The 17,075-nt window shown below is 32.6% G+C and overlaps 1 long non-coding RNA gene across 2 annotated transcripts; it reads right to left on the reverse strand.

The window, feature by feature from the left end:
* Positions 1 to 2,109: 2,109 nt before the first annotated feature.
* On the reverse strand, positions 2,110 to 15,579 carry LOC149775594 (uncharacterized). Of its 2 annotated transcripts, XR_016416488.1 has the most exons (4): positions 15,561 to 15,579; positions 11,679 to 11,838; positions 10,270 to 10,318; positions 2,110 to 4,443 (listed from the first exon to the last, which is right to left on the reverse strand). It is a non-coding gene; the product is annotated as an uncharacterized LOC149775594 (long non-coding RNA). The 2 variants fall into 2 exon arrangements; XR_016416487.1 differs by lacking the exon at positions 15,561 to 15,579 and having other exon boundaries at positions 11,679 to 13,497.
* Between the last annotated feature and the right edge of the window lie 1,496 nt (positions 15,580 to 17,075).

Genomic DNA, 17,075 nt, shown 5'->3' on the forward strand with positions numbered 1-17,075 from the left:
TAAAATACATTAGAAAGCATCCTTTTGATTACCAGGGCCCAAGTTTCTGAAATAGTGTGCCCCTTCAACTTAATCATAATGTAACTGCAACACGATTCATGAAAGCTCACCTTTTCTGCAGTGAATCAACTTGAGATATTTTTCAACTGTATACTTTTCTTAAGTATTTTTGTCTCAGTATGTGGTATTTTCCATTGATACATTTATCCAGACTATACTAATACTTGGATTATTATTATTATTATTATTATTATATTAGTAGTAGTAGTACTTGTGTATAATACTTACCTTTCTGCTTTGCATTGTACACGTCTTTTATTGTTATCTATTTTGTGTATAATGTAATTTTTTTTCGCTTATTTAACAAGATCTTAATGGAACTAATTGTCATCTTGTTTATGTTAAAAGTCTACATGTATTTAGATTAAAAGAGATTTTTATAATTGGAAGATGATTTATCTTTCCTTTCAAGACCTCTTCTCTGCTTAACCACTAATGTCATTATTAGTACAATGGTAGCTAACCATTTAGTGTATTACGTGTTTTGAAGGAAAGATGTAAGCCTTCTTCTTTAAGTCAGTGCAAACACGGATCCCAGTTAAATATTAATGTTTTACGCAGATGCTGTAAGAAATATTAAAGAATCTGTCGTCCCCGAATCATGTGGATGTTTATGCGTTTATGGCAACTTTTTCCATTAGATGTGTTACATCAAAACACACATGGAGTTGAACTTAAAATTCAGGATATATATATATATATATATATATATATATATATATATATATATATATATATATATATATATATAAAAGCCAAACTTGAGTGTTACACAAAAACATGGCATTAGTTCTATGAAACATTTAGTTTGTTGAATAAATCGTCAAGCCTCTTTCAGTTAACAAATAACCAAATTATTTGTTCTGTCTGACTGATATTAATGTCATTCACTTAGTCAACAAATAATATTTTCTCAATCTTAAGTCAGTTAGCATGTTGATTGCCTTCATGTTTGAGTCACTCTCCTGTTCTCACCATGAAAGTAAGACAGCATATATACATTGTATGAAGTTGCTGAAATAAACAACATATTTTCCTCAATACAGGACCTGCACTTGGGAGAATTAGACAGTTAAGGTTTTGAAGTTTCAGCTTGGGGGATGTGGTTGGGAAAGGAGTGTGCTGTTCTTTTAGCCATTTCTACATTTGTAACTTTTGAACTGGAGAGGAAAAAACAAATGCAGTTATTGTCGTTGAATTTAGCATGGGAATTTTGTTTATAGTCATGCATGCAGACTACCAATCCAACATAATGCAAGAAATTATTTTGTCAAAAGACTTTCTATGAAGTGCCAGTTGGGGTTGGGTGGGGAATAGAAACAATAATGGTAGAATGATATGCGAGAAGGTCAAGAAATCAGATGAGGATCTCACTCCAATAATTCAGAACCCTTTATTTACCACAATTCCTATGATACAAATGTAGGAATTGAATACTGATGGAATATAATTACAGAGTTACCCGGGTTTCTGTGAGTTATTAGGGTTTCTGTAGCTTTATGGGCTTTACGTGTTGGTAATATTAATGAGAGTGTATAAACCCAGAGCTTGTATGGTGATGTCTTCAAGCAATCAGCCACCAGGGGCCAGTTTATAGTGGTGTCAAGCACTGGGGCATCACAGTCACATTATCCTGACACTGGGCAACCAGACCACCAGAGTAGTCTGAGAAAATAGTAGTCTTGTAATATACACACACACACACACATACATACATCTCCTGAAATGGAAAATAATTTAACGAAAGTAAATTATTTTGCCTTAATTATCATTTCCCATTAGTAATTTTATTTCTTGGCCTGTGCACTATAGTGACTAATACTTATTTTAATTCTGATGATAAAAATACATTTGATAATTATGAGAAGGTAATTGTGAGAAGATAGTAGATATACAATCTAGGACGGAAACAGATAATTCAAAGAAAATAATTTCTTTTGATTCAATTATTGCCCTATCTGAAGAAACATATTGTGGATGCTTAGAATTATGACAATGTGTGGCCTATAAGTATGGTCGTATGAACAAAGCAAGTAATAAAGAAATATCTTATGATGTTAAATGTTTTATTAATTTTTTTATTTCCCTCAGAAACATTATAGACCACAACATCTGAATACAAAATGAATTGGAAATCATGCAATTAAAAAGATTTCAAATATAACTAAGACAGACATTGCTATTTGCTATTTTTTCATTTCTTTCCTTAATACTTTTTACAAGACCTCTTAAAATGTGAAACAAGTCTTTATTTAAATGCAAAAGCTCAAGCACCAAAAATGCAACTTCTTAGTATATAAATTTTAATTATAGTTACAATGAAATTAATGGTGTTTACAAATCACAATATAACTCATAGCCTCGTCAGAGGCTGTCCAGGTGTGTAAAGTATTGAATAAGATTTGGGACACAATGGGGGTCAATGGAGGTGGAAGACTGGTAAAAAGATTTTGAAAATTAAGACATCTTTTATGTACAGCATCTTATCTACTTGAAAACATTATTAAAGCATATACTGAATGAAATGGCAGCAAATTATGAAGAACACAGTACAACTTGCCATTCATATAGATCACTGTTGTAGACCTAAAGGACAGATATGGTATGCATTTGTAGGCTGGGAAAAAGCCTTTCATAGTGTCCAGGGAAGCCATATAATGGTGGCTATGACAAAAAGCCAATTCTAAATATTTATAATCATAAAATTGGAGTACAGCTTCTGCATTTATTGGGTATAAATACTGTATGCCTAATTCCTCAATTATTCATTTGCAAACACTCAATGTAACTTTCACTGCATCACTGTGCAGAGTTTTAGAGTCAGTAAAGCAATTAAAAGCCAAATATTGTATACTTACTGAAAAGAGAATTTACACTTACAATGAATGTACCACAATAATTTTAATCTGCACACGTTTTTTTTGTTTGCAGAGGTACATTGTACCATTATTTAAAAAGTTCAGTCGAAACACTTAACACGTATACTGTACTCTTACATTAAAGAACTGTACAATATGCGATTGCAAATGGCCTGCAGTCACGATTCGAAAATCTCAATGAAATTGTTTGGACTGAATACAGAAAATATATACATTTCAAAACATGTTAAACTAGGTAAGTAAATTATGAAACAACAGTGTATATGTTTTATACACAACCGATTTTTGTTAGCAAAATAACAATTTTTCTAGGAAATTCATCAGACTAAATTTTCACCATGAAATGTTGGTCATTTGGTTGTCGTTTTTTAAAAAAAATCAATAAATCCAAAAATGGTTTACTGTTGCAAAGGCAACATTCTATCATGCATGTACATATTGTTCACTTTGTTACTTGACAGGAGGAACACGTCCACTACCCACCATTTCGTGCCCATAGGCAACTACTTTCTACCCAGATAGCCACCAAAATATTTTATGTGAATACTCTTTGGACAACAATTATTGCCCATGGTTTGATGCCTGTTCATGTTTCATATATTTATGAACATATATACATATCTAGTGCTTTAAGCCAATTACTGAGACAAGTACAAGATATAAAGCATGCACATATAATAATCTAATTATTTAAATAATGGAGCTCCCCCCCCCCCCCCGATTCTTTAAAATTTAGCTTATTCACTATATGTTCCATATTTGTAAGCTTTGCTTTTAGGGCTGTCCCATTTAAACATACATAGTACCCAGGGAAGGCAGTTTAAAACAAAATATATGTACACTGATTTCACAGATATCATATTAAAATGATAAGAAAATTCTAAACTGCATCAATGGGTGAGTATCCCACTTTGGAAGTGCCTTTCTGGGTCCCATGTATGTTTTAATGGAATACGTGTTAATCTGGCTGCCATCATTTAAGTTTAATCAGCAATCAAAAGCAATCTGTAATATGTTTTTATATTTCCTTTACTTTCTTTACCAAGCTGAAATAATGAGCAACATCTTAACCATTATTCAATAACACAATCATGTCAAATACAGTTGGAGCAGATGCCTTTGCTAAACAAGAAAGGTAAACAATAAAGAAAAATGGAGCTCTATTAATTGCTCTTGCAAAAGAGCAACATTATAACATGAGTAAACCAGTACTGCTTTGTGAAGAGTGAAATCACAGAAACAACAGAAAGTGTGGTCAGAAATGTACATCCCTTTCAGTATTACTGTATATTGAATTAGCAATACAAATAACATGTTTAGTACTAATAATTGGTGATTCTTAGAAATCTGTGCTGTTGAAGACTTTAGAATTCTGCTTGTGCTCTGAAAGAGAAAGTAGAGGTCATATTCTCTTTGTAAATCTGCAATCTGTAGCAGGTACATGGATTTCAGTGGAGCACAACTTTGTTCCTCTCAATCATGAGAATGACATTCAGCACTGGATCTGAAAGATAAACCTACAATATTTAATGACAAATAATGCACTTACCAGCCAGAAGAAATCATTAATCCATAAGCAAATTTACTGTATCACTTGCCATATTTCTAAGACAAGAATAAATTTTCAAAGAATCCGTGAACTTGAAAGTTTTGGAGGGTCTTTTATACATGGGGTAATTTTACAATCAATACTAAGGACAACACATGTCACAAACAGTTTCACCTCCTTCAAAGAAAAGGAGAGTTATATACGATAATGATACAGATCTCTAATTACCCATGAATAATCTAAAGCAAGATGTTACTCTTCGATTCAGCTTGTACTAAGTATAACTACAGTAGAGTTGAGTAGCCAGTATTGTTTCATTATTTACAATATAACTTTTCAAAACTAAAACTGATGAAAATGAAAGTTTCTTGTAATAAATATTAATTATTTATTGTCAATTTCACATAACATCTGCATAAACTGTACTTTGGATGCAATGGTCACACCACACCCCTCATTAACATATTTGTATTAATGAGCCACATGTAAACATTTGCACATGAACTATACAAGCCTTGTGTGGAGACAATGTAACCCCTGATCTGGGATTTACTTGTCACGGTTAAAACCATAACATATATTTTATATCTATTTCCTAGAAAAGAGGAATGGATGGGTGAAAATAATGTGAACGAAGTAAGAATGATTTTATTTAACAAACAGAAAATGGATTTCTTTTTTCTGAATTTCTATGAAGGAATGAATCAATTTAAAAGATTTTTTTTCAAATCATTCCAGAACAGTATTCTTTTTAAAAATATCATAATAAATGGAAAAAGTTATGACAATTAACATTTCAGATGAAAAGTTACTATTAGGAATTTGTATGTTAATAGATTTTAGTGTGGATTTCATCAAGAAAAGGAAAAACATTTTTTCTGCAGTATAATTGCTGCAACTTTTGTTCTTCACTTTTGGAAACATTTGGTGAAATTTTAACAGTTATAGAGCTTAGTGAACTGCATCAAAGTGTGTTGAAAAATCAATTTTATGCTGCCAAATAATAATATAAAGATCATGAAATAAATATATCACTCTTTAAATGACTAGCAAACAATTCATACAGTGACAATAGTATTGATATTTGTATGTAAAAGCATGGAAGCATTATGGCAATTTCACTTAATTTAGCTATGCAACTCAATCAAAAGTTTGTTATTCATAAAAAGTTATATATGCCGTTTATGTTGAGACAACATAACTCAATTCTGAATGTATATTTTTGTGCACTGTATGTTCTGGGACACATAGTTTCTTTTCCAGTCTTAAGTTGTGAGCACATTTTAAATCATTTGAAAATTACATGTCGGAAAATGCACTCCAACTTAAATTTTTATTTTAAAAAATATAAAACTGTGTACTTTTTTTAAAATCCATTGCAGCATCATCTCATTAACCCAACCCTTCTCCTGCACATATATGATCCATTCTTTCAGTGCATGAATTTCTTTTTAGCTTTGTCATACAGTGAAAATTTATTGTTGGAGGCAACACATCTCCTTAAGCAGAAACTGCATGGACAAAAGTCATTTTATTTAAGATCTGCACCAGTCATGCTAATTCTCACACTTTCAACCACCATGTTATTGACAGTCCATCTAGGAATGAGATCAAAGCACACCGGAATTTCATCCATGTTAATGATCTTATTGTCTGCAAAATCATCTTCTCTTCTGGCCTTCACAAATTCATCAAATGATTTTATTTTCTCCAAATCATCTAAGTGACCCTGGATCATCGATGTCCATGCACGAAGTACTATATTATGTCACTTTAAAAATTGTTTCATTTTTTTCATTTTATTTCCAAAATTCCTGTGAATACTGGTCAAATGGAAGCAAAGTAGTTTCCCTATGTGCGCTGAATGTGTGTGAGTATGTGTGTATATATATATATATATATATATATATATATATATATATATATATATATAAAATCAGCACACTTAAAAGAATCCAAAGTCGGCTTGCTTTGAAAAAAATAACCTTTTCATTGATATCCTTTAAAATATAATCGGCTTAAAAATATCCAAAGTCGGTTCCAAGGTCAGCTTGCTTTGCAATAAGAAAATATTCCTTGTCTTCAATATCCTGCTGGCAAAATGACAACTAATGATTTTATTTGCAAGATACTGTCATATAATTGAACTGGATATACCGTATTTTTGCGTATATAAGACGCGTCTTATACAAAATTTTACTTACCCCGCACCCAGGGTGCGTCTTATATTAATGGGCATCTTATCTAAGTATTTTTTAACATGAACGAACGGTACAGTGTGTGATATTGAAGGACGATTATTGCGGTCGATATTTACGTTTCAAGATTTTCATTCCTAGTTGTAAAAACAATTGTGTAAGTGTTCAGTAATTACCACGTGTACCAATCCAATGCAGGCCACTTCAAATTTCAAATCCTTTCGTTTCAATGTTTTGTATAATTATTGCAGATCTAAGTTTAGTAGGAGTAAATCTTTTAAATTTACATAATATAGTATGTTTAAATAGTTTTGTTTATTGTTATTAATTATCACAGCAAAAAACTACGGCGGCTATATTACCTATACATCCAGTTCGGTTCAAAGATACTTAAATTTTCAGTATCTTTGGTGGGTGCATTCGAAAACAAGACAAGACTAAATAGTTCGAAAACAAGACAAGAATTTGTTCAATATAGGACTTAAATATGAAAATCAGTTCTACCATATATTTAAAAATTTTATTAAACACAATATAATAAACTGTTACTAAATAGTGTTTGACTTGATCAAAAATCAATGTACCGTATTGTTCTATTCATCTTCATTTTCATCGTCATCAGTTTCGGCTTCAAATCCATCGAAACTTGAATCAAATTCACTGTCGTCATCACGGAATAACTCCATAACTGATGCTAATTGATCCTCACTGGCGTCAGTGGTATCGGATGCAGCTGAGTCGTCGTCCGAAGAACTGATATAGCTAGCCGATTCGGGAATTATCCCACACTTTCTGAAGCCATTGATTATTGTTGTAGTTTTCACTTTCTCCCATACCAGAAGAACCCAATTACATGCCTCTACATACGTTGCACGACGTTGTCGACCAGCTGGCGTGAAGGTGTGTTTACCGCTAGTCATCCAACGATCCCATTCCTCATGAACAAAAGTCTTAAATGGGTGATTGACGGCAACATCCAAGGGCTGTAGCTTGCAAGTCAGGCCACCTGGGATAACGGCTATGTGGGCTCCAGCATTGTTGATGTGCTTCTGCACAGTTGTTTCCTTACGGGCAGCCATTGCATCAAAAATCAGAAGAGATTTCTTCTTGAAAAATCCGCCTCTTCTTGTTCTGAAGCATTTGTCCGTCCAGGTCTGCATCAGCTCTGTGTTCATCCAGCCCTTTTTGTTGCAGACAACAACAACTCCAGCTGGCAACATTTCTCTTGGCATGGTTATCCTTTTAAAGATAACCATGGGTTTCAGTTTTCCTCCTGCAGCAGTGCAGGCCAATACAACAGTGAAGCTGGTTCGTTCATGTCCGGTGGTATCAATCGCGACTGTCTTCACTCCTTTCTCTGCCACTGATCTTGTAGCTGGAACATCGAATGACATTGGAATCTCATCCATATTGATGATGTCATCATCTGCCAACTTCAGTTCACTTATTTCCTTCTGAACAAAGGTATGGAAAACATCCAATTTATTCTCCCAATCGTCCGGAAGCTTCTGTCCAACAGTTGTATGTGACCGGACTGCAAGATTGTTCCGTTTCATGAACTTGTACACCCAGTTGACACTGCCACCACGAAAGTCTGTGATCTTCATTTCTGTAGCAATAATTTGAGCCTTCAGTTTGATCGCTATCGTTGAAACGGCACGGTTACTGTCACGTTGCGAACGCACCCAGTTGGCTAGATTTTCTTCCAAGTTCGGCCATCTTGCCTTTCTACCTCTACGAGCTCGTTTCCTTGGATTCATCTTCTTAATCTCCTCTTCCTTCAACCTCCAATCACGTACATTCTTCTCGCTGCAGCTAAATTCTCTTCCAGCAGTCTGTTGCCACGCTCCTTGGCAAACTTGATGATGTCTAATTTAAAGTCGGCCGTATATGATTTTTGCTTCGGTATTGTTACAATTTTATAAATTTTAAAAATGCTAAGCAAACTGATCACTCATTTATATATACTGGTAATAAGAGACTGTTCCCACGTTTACTGGTATATATGCTAACTGCATACATCGGGCATTTATTGGTCTATGTACGGTACTAATCCCACCTGCTGAAGACTTGGCCTAGCAGATCAATGAAGCCGCCTTTACATCTGGCGTTTATTGTTCTAGAATCTAGATACCAGGTACTCAACCCATCCGCTATTGGCCCAGCAGGAGATAAGAATAAACGATAACCGTTGCAGTCCTGCCTCAGACAATTCTTTGATCTCAACTAAAAATGGTAATGAAGCCTTGTTTACATCCGACGGGTGATGAAACATTGGACAAATTTTCCTTTATGATAAAGGAAAGGAAACCACTGGAGATAAATTGCTCAGTGAGGCAGATGGCTAGGCTGCGTGCGTCTTATATTTGTGGGCGTCTTATGTAAAATGTTTTTCTTTTACACAAATCGTCAAAACCCGCGTCTTATATATGGGTGCGTCTTATAATTAGGTGCGTCTTAAATGCGCGAAAATATGGTAATACAATCTTGGTTATTTTGCACATAACACTGTGTCATGTGTGAATGGCACATACCTTCAAGCAATCATTTCACTTTTTCACTCTCGTTTGTGATTTTGTTGGATCCAGTTTTCAATCAGATAACACATTCAAACCTCTGAGTACAACCAAACATGATTTGTTTCTCTATGTTCATGTCAGTAAATATTGTGTCTTGTGTAATCTGATGCAAGTGAAACATACTACAGTATAGATGTCTACGCTACATATATGGATTTTGTGGATACATTTTCATTAATGCTCATGATAGAAAAAAGAGGAATAAGTGATAACAATACAATGTTAACTTCTTTCATTTTATTATCAAATAAGCATTTTGTTTATCAATTTTAATGCAACATGGGGGTACAAATTAAACACAAATTTATTTCACTTTTTAAGTTTTGGAACATATGACCTAGGTGTAAAAAAGTTTCACCATAAGTTCTAATACAGGAAATAATAATTATTGTATTGGGTCCAATATATACAGTTAATATTAAAAGTCAAGTAACACTAATTTATAGCAATATTGATAAACAATGAAGCCTCTGCAATAATAATAATGTATATGTTCAAAATAGATCATCCATTTATCAGAACCACCCCAATTTTCTCTCTAAAATGCTGTGAAATGTAGTAGATTTTTCAAACATTAGTTTAATTTTTCGATTATATAATACTAAGACAAAAAGTACCCCATAAATATATACCTTGTAATGAAGCAACATTGAACACTGATAAACTGAACTAATTTTTTTTCAGCAGTTTAAACTATAAAAATTGATGTTATAAAAGTAAACTAAAATCAAAGTGGTGTCAACAATGCTCCTTATATTGCTATTGAGACAAATGATACCTGTAACTTGCATAATATAAATTCAGACCAAAACTTGCTTTAACTGCATTCAAATACATGAAATTGGAGTGTTATCCATACAAATGAACCTGAATGATTGCAGAAAAAGTGTAGTATCCAGTGTGTTCAAGAAACAAAAATCTTAACATCCAAATCAACAATCGTCATTCTGATTAACTTTACCACAAAACTGAATGTAATCTGGTAACTCAGCATTTCACTTTACCTTTGATGCTGTAATCCTTCCGAAATTGCCCACTGCCTTTATTGGATCACTGAACAAATGAAAGAAAAAGAAACATTTTGCATTAGATGTCTGAACACCTTGCATACCATTGGTGGAAACAAAAAGGAATCAAAACATACCCATCTTACATAATTTATTTCACCAACATAAAGCAGAAGTCACATTTAATTGCATAAAGAGGTACCAAGTCTATTTGTAACTCAGAAAATTTAGGTGATTAATATTTACATCTGAATTAACATTAAGTCAGTACTCAGAATTTAGTCTCCACCTTTCTTAACAAATACTCCCCTCCTGCTGGCCCAATAGTGTACTCATATTGTTTGTTTATTGACTGGAAGGTATTTTAGTTACTCTTTGTAACAGTGTCACTTTGGTGCAGTTGTCTGTAAGTTAGAAGCTGTGCACAGTCAGTGACAAATCATCTTTTTGAATCAAAACTGTGTTGCTACATGAAGTTTTATCACAGTACTTTGTGCTTTGATTTCATTTGGGACTTATTACAATACTATCTATTTCTAAGCTTTTTGGACACAGGACGAAAGAGTTCTTTGTCTCTGGTAGAATTAACACATGATATATTTTCGTGACTGGCAATTGTAAGATTCTTTGGTAGACTGTAATCTTTTGGGATACATCATACTAAGTTTTTTTCTCAGTAAAGTGCCTGTGAACTAACTCTCTCTCTCTCTCTCTGAACTTATTACCTACAATGAAAAATTTGCTCTACTTGTGATACAGAGGCTATCAACATACTAGAACAGCAGTATTAACAGCAACAGTGGCTTATAAACATTCAAACTCATCTGCATACCCAGCATGTAAAGCTCAATATTAAATGATACTAAATCATCACTATGAACACCCCCCCCCAATAAAGATTAAAATTAATACTGCACATAATAATACAATATGTGTGCAATAACTTATATTTACATGCAAACAATTCAAAGTGAAATATCTAAAACATAATGGAATTAATGTGTTTAATCCAGAAATGTAGCATGTGATGCCTTTAGTGTTTGTAGGAAAAATTAATAATTGTTGCTCATAGAAGGTTAAACGATTTAGTGTATTAGAGTAATCACAAAAATATTGCAAATTTTTCATGTTAATGTTAAAAATAATACATAATTCAAAATGCCGATCCATAGCTTAAGGAAAATGTACCATATTTTATGACAAATTAAAATGTTCCCACTCTATTACAAAATAAATAATATTTCCCCTTATACACATAATGAATAGCATATATGTTATGAGATGTGGCAGACAAAGTTAGATAGCTTTTTCTGTCTCATGAAGAATATGGGATAGTCAGTCACACCCATACTTCTAGTATGGATGCTGATATGAGTCATCTATGATATATCAAATGGAAAATATACCTTTGCAGCATCACATTTTTCAGCTTGTCCTTAGCCGCTGACTCATCTACACACCTTTATCAGAGGAATAGTCATGTTAACATCTTTTTGACTATCAGGTAACAAGGCCCATTTGTAAAAGTCCATATAATTACCAAAATCAGCCGAAATCTACACTAATCTGCAAACAAAGTTAACAAAAAGAAGAGAAAATAGTTATAATGTAGAATGATATTTCGTGCACAAATGAACTATAATGACATTATGGTCAGCTGTTAAAACATTTAATTGATCCAACAACTTGACCCAAGAACAGTTACACTGGCAATAATAATATTCTGATAATGATGTTAGGGGTTGTCCATAACGCACATATGCAAACAATTGGTGATTTTTTACCCCCTTTCCCATTACTCATTGCAAAGCATACATTTTTGTATCCCACCCTTGTGTATGTACACTGCTGAGTCACCACCCCCTTTCCAAGAATAGCTGCGACAATTGAATTTTAAAAGATGAAGTTATTAGTACAGTCATTAAAAATAAGCAGAGGTTTAAATTAATACCATGTAAAACAAACTTTGAAAATGAAAGTAGGAAAGTATTAACTTCAACTATAATAGTGATACATAGCTTGAATTTTTACAGAAATCATAACCAATGCTTTTCTAAGGAAAATGTAAATATATATCTCTAATAATAGTTTTAAACAAGTGACAGCAGCTAATATTTAGTAGACCTTAACTTTAATGGTCAAGTATCAGCCAGTGACTAAAATTTTGATATCAACAGTGGAGAATTGGAATATTATCAACCTTATTGTCATTTGGAATGACTGGACCTCAAATTTTTATCATCAGCTTCAATATCATCCAAATCAGGAAAAATAACAGTTCTTTTCTCGGGTAACAATTTTTGTAAGGTGTGTGCGATCATGTGACATTTCATGTTGGCCTAGGATGAGTAATAAATTTAAGACATGCTTCTGAATCTCACTCTTATAAAAGTATAGGACAGTTGGTGTCAAAAAGGCAATCCATGTGTCTATCCAAATACAATACTGTCCCAGTCTGGCAAGGTATGGCTTCACAAATTCGCATGAGGCACCAGGGTCTGGAATGCATAATCTGTCGGAATCATGAGATAAAATAACTGGTCATGTCAGAAAATAAAGAGGAAAATACATATTCCACAAAGTGCACCATGGGCAATAAAACTACAACATATCACACTTCATAATTTTAAGCAGATATTGGCTCTGCCTGACACGGCATACCAGCCACTTTGCATCTAACTCATCTGCTAGTTATGTTTCTGACTTGACTACTCTTCATAAACATCACAGTTATCAAGGAATATTGACCACCTACCACTGCAGAACATACTTAGTAGTCACACTGCCACATACACAGGCTAATGCTTTTTGAATTTTTTCAACTCTCCCAACCTCCACTCAACGAATACATACTTTATGCATAACCTATTAGTGTCCCAGAAAAAATAAAGCGACTAATCATGTCATTATCACAAGATTTACCAGTACATACATTATTATATATTATACAGATGACCACTCTGGTGACCTAGTGATTAGAGCGTCCCCCTCAGATGTGGAAGGTCGTGGGTTCAAACCCTGACTGAGTCATACCAAAGACTTCAAAAAATGGTACTAACAGCAGCCTTGCCTGGCGCTCAACATTAAGAGGTTAGTGTTAGGACTGGTCAGCCTGGTGTCAGGATAATGTGACTTGGTGGGAGATGATGCTACTGTGCTAGACATCACTATAAACTGCCACTGCAGACATCTTTGCGATATGACTTAAAAACTGTTAAAGCTATGTTAAAAATCTAAAACATATTATAATACACAGGCAAATGTACATTTATATGGACTTGTTATTTGTAAAACTCGAACAGTACTGATTGTTACTGTCACCATATATGGATTAGCACTGATAAAGTTATCATTCAACTTACTTCTGATGAGAATGATCAGCTGACTGTAAAATATCAATACGATTACCATCAAGGTTGTAAAATGTTTGTTTTAGGAGATTTTTTGATGGATTTTGGTACATATAGGATATGGGCAGATTTGGACCAGTATATAGACCCTGCAAAGTTTTTAACTACTACTATAACACACAGTTGAGTGATGTGGATGTATAATGTATATATTTTATTATTTACCATTTAAGCTGACCAAAAAGGGTCTTAAAACTTGTGTTGTTATGTCACAGAATTTATGAGAATCAGTCAATCGTTTTTTATTTAAAATGATTCAAAATTTGAATTATTTCTTTCATTTTGTTTTGATTTTCTGTTCACTACCATCATGAGTGCTATGATATTTCAGGTCATGAAGTCTGCAATCAGCAAATAAGTTAATAAAAACAATGACCCTCAAGATATAATTTAAGTCTTGTTGTTGTTGTTTGTATTAAAATGAATTTATTTTCCACTATAAATCAGATAACTGTGGGAAACAAACAATAAACAGATGTTATGTACAGTCCTAGTTATGAAAGGGGAGTTACTAAGATATCGCATATATATGGATGCTGATTATATGTCACTCATTTTGCCACCTGTGCCATACAGCAACATAAACTTATAAGAAAGAATTAAAGAAATGCATTTGCAAATAACCACCCATGATGACTGGAGTTGCTCTGGGATTGTTGCTGAGAACGAACATTCAACATGAGCATGAAAGTACATATCAACCTAAGACTGTTTGAACAACAACCGGTGTTCCAATGAAAAGTAATAAATCGTGTACAATGCAGCTTTCAAGTCAACACCTGTTAACTGCGAAAGCTGGCAAAATACGACATTAACATGCTTCACATTTTGACTCTTATATGCTACCATAGATTCGATCTCCTAGTCCTTGACCATCACAGTAATCATGTGATCTAACTCTTGTATAACATCATTGGACATTATCACACAACAAACTGGCTAAACAATTTGTTACAGTGATAGCAATTTTAAGATTTTGATTCTGTCTAAAAACATAGGTTATGGATATTATTTAGAAACAATAATATTCATGGATTTATTTATAAAATATGTACTTGTCAGCAATCCTGACATTTTCCCAAAATAAACTGGTGATGCAGAACTAGTAACCTAGGCTATGGTCACGTAGTATATATAAGTACATGATATGTGGTGCAATAGATGAAATAAATACTTACCGAAAAGTTCAAATATCAAGATACCACAGAACCAATATCATCGAAACTAGGCCACACCATATTGGTTTTTCCACAGGGGCTCGTATCGCTGCTTACAACTGACCTGTCATACATGTACTATTAGTCAGAATTTCCTCTGACCCTTGTCACCCCATTTTTGATATTTGGATATTTATGTTGGGGTGTAGGGACCCTACACCCCAATATAACTGTCCAAATATCAAAAATGGGGTGGCAATGGTTAGAGGAAATTCGGACTAATGTACTATATAATAATTACTATATAGCACATGTATGACAGATCAATTGTAAGTAATGATACGAGCCCCTGCGGGTTTTTCAATGACTTTCTTTTTTATACCAGTTGTCGAAAACTAATAACGGTAATAAACTTAAAGAGCATTAATAGGAAAGAAATGTAATTGCTAGTACCCAAATAAAATGTAACTTATATCTTAATAACGGTGTCAGTATAGATACTATTACGAGTACTGCCGTGCAGATAAAATAATGTGATCTTATTACTAAACCACAAAAACTGATAATGGTAATAAATGGGTATGAGGCGTATAATGATGTATCGTTTAGTTTTAATTCTAATTTAAAAACGTGTCTATTAAAAAATATAAACATACAAAGAATTCATAGATACGGTTATAATAATATATAATAATTATAATAAAACTACTAGCGAAATAACCTTGCAATTCAACCAATCCATGAAAATTGATAACACCACCAATGGCGGTCTAATTTCAAACAGTACTTTAAAAATTGTAACAGTAAACAAAATAAAATGTAATAACCAGTGCTGAAATGAAACCTACAATGGAATTATTAGTAACGGTTAAAGAATATACACTACCGGTCTGATAACATAATACTAAATTTCTAAAAGCACAAGTCTCAATGTCAACGTTATTTTTAAAAAACCACAATGTCAATGAAAACAAAAGTTTCAACCAAATTCATTTGCATATTTGCATAAATAAATATTTAATGACTGGTAGAATTTCTCCATTATCCCAAGTGATTATATTCAGTAATAATAATAATAAAATAATAATAATAATAATAATAATAATAATAATAATGAGGCCTTTGTATAGTGCCTAATCTTTAGAAGCTCTAAGCGCTTTACAACATTAGACAACAACTATAAGATAAAAAACATAATGATATGATCACAAAAACAATCACCATGAAATTAGAAAATATTAAAAAACCATGCTGGGAATATTTAAAGTAGGAAACATTATTAGGTCTTTAAGTTTGTTCTTGAAGTCGAAATAAGTGAGTTTTGAGAGCACTCTTGAATGTGATCACTGTGTCTTTGTGTCTATGTTCAGTGGGCAATTCATTCCGCATTTAATTAATCCAATCCTAACTAATCTCAAATGTTTTAATTAATTAATTAATTAATTAATTAATAATAATAATAACAACATAATTTCATTAAAAAATATATAATTTATACTACAGATACGTTTAGGGTATTTATTCATAACAAGTGATTTTAATTATTTATTTCCTAATTGATCCTACTTGTCCTGACATCAAAAGCAAACAAATTCAATTAAAGTGGATTAAAAAGAGGAATAATTGTTTCATGTTTAAAGCATGATAATTTTATTTATAAACAAGTGATAATAAAGATTATACAAATGTCTTCACTCACCTTAATTAGACATGTTACATGTTTGCACCTTATGAAATTCCCATGTTGTTTCTTCATGCAACCTTTTAATTACAGTAACCTCATCATGTTCAAAATGATAAATATTGTTTTAGGACTTGTTAATGAGTAATGCAGTTTTAATACTTACTCTTTTGTTATCACTGAATGTTATCTTGTGAGACAAATTGCAAACCAGTAAGTCAACTTATTTTATTTCAGTCTACAATTTTAAAATTATTAAAATTGTGCATGTTTAAATGAATGTAAATATTTATATTCAAGTTGATTGGAAATAATTCTAAATTTGATTTTTGAATACAGTGTATAGCTTATTTAAAGTCAGTATCCTTGATATATGTCAGCATATTAATTATTAATGTCATTTAATTATTTTAGTTTATTAATTAAATTTAAAGAAAGAAAGTGATATCATGATACATAGTGTTAATGATGTAAGGTTACAAGAAAAAAGTAATGTTAAGTGGTAATTCAATATATGTTTCTTTGTTTACTCATTGTTACAAATGCATTCTTCTT

Source organism: Sinohyriopsis cumingii, chromosome 19 (genome assembly GCF_028554795.1).
Source record: "Sinohyriopsis cumingii isolate HCF-2022 chromosome 19, ASM2855479v2, whole genome shotgun sequence".
Classification (NCBI taxonomy): Eukaryota; Metazoa; Mollusca; class Bivalvia; order Unionida; family Unionidae; genus Sinohyriopsis; species Sinohyriopsis cumingii.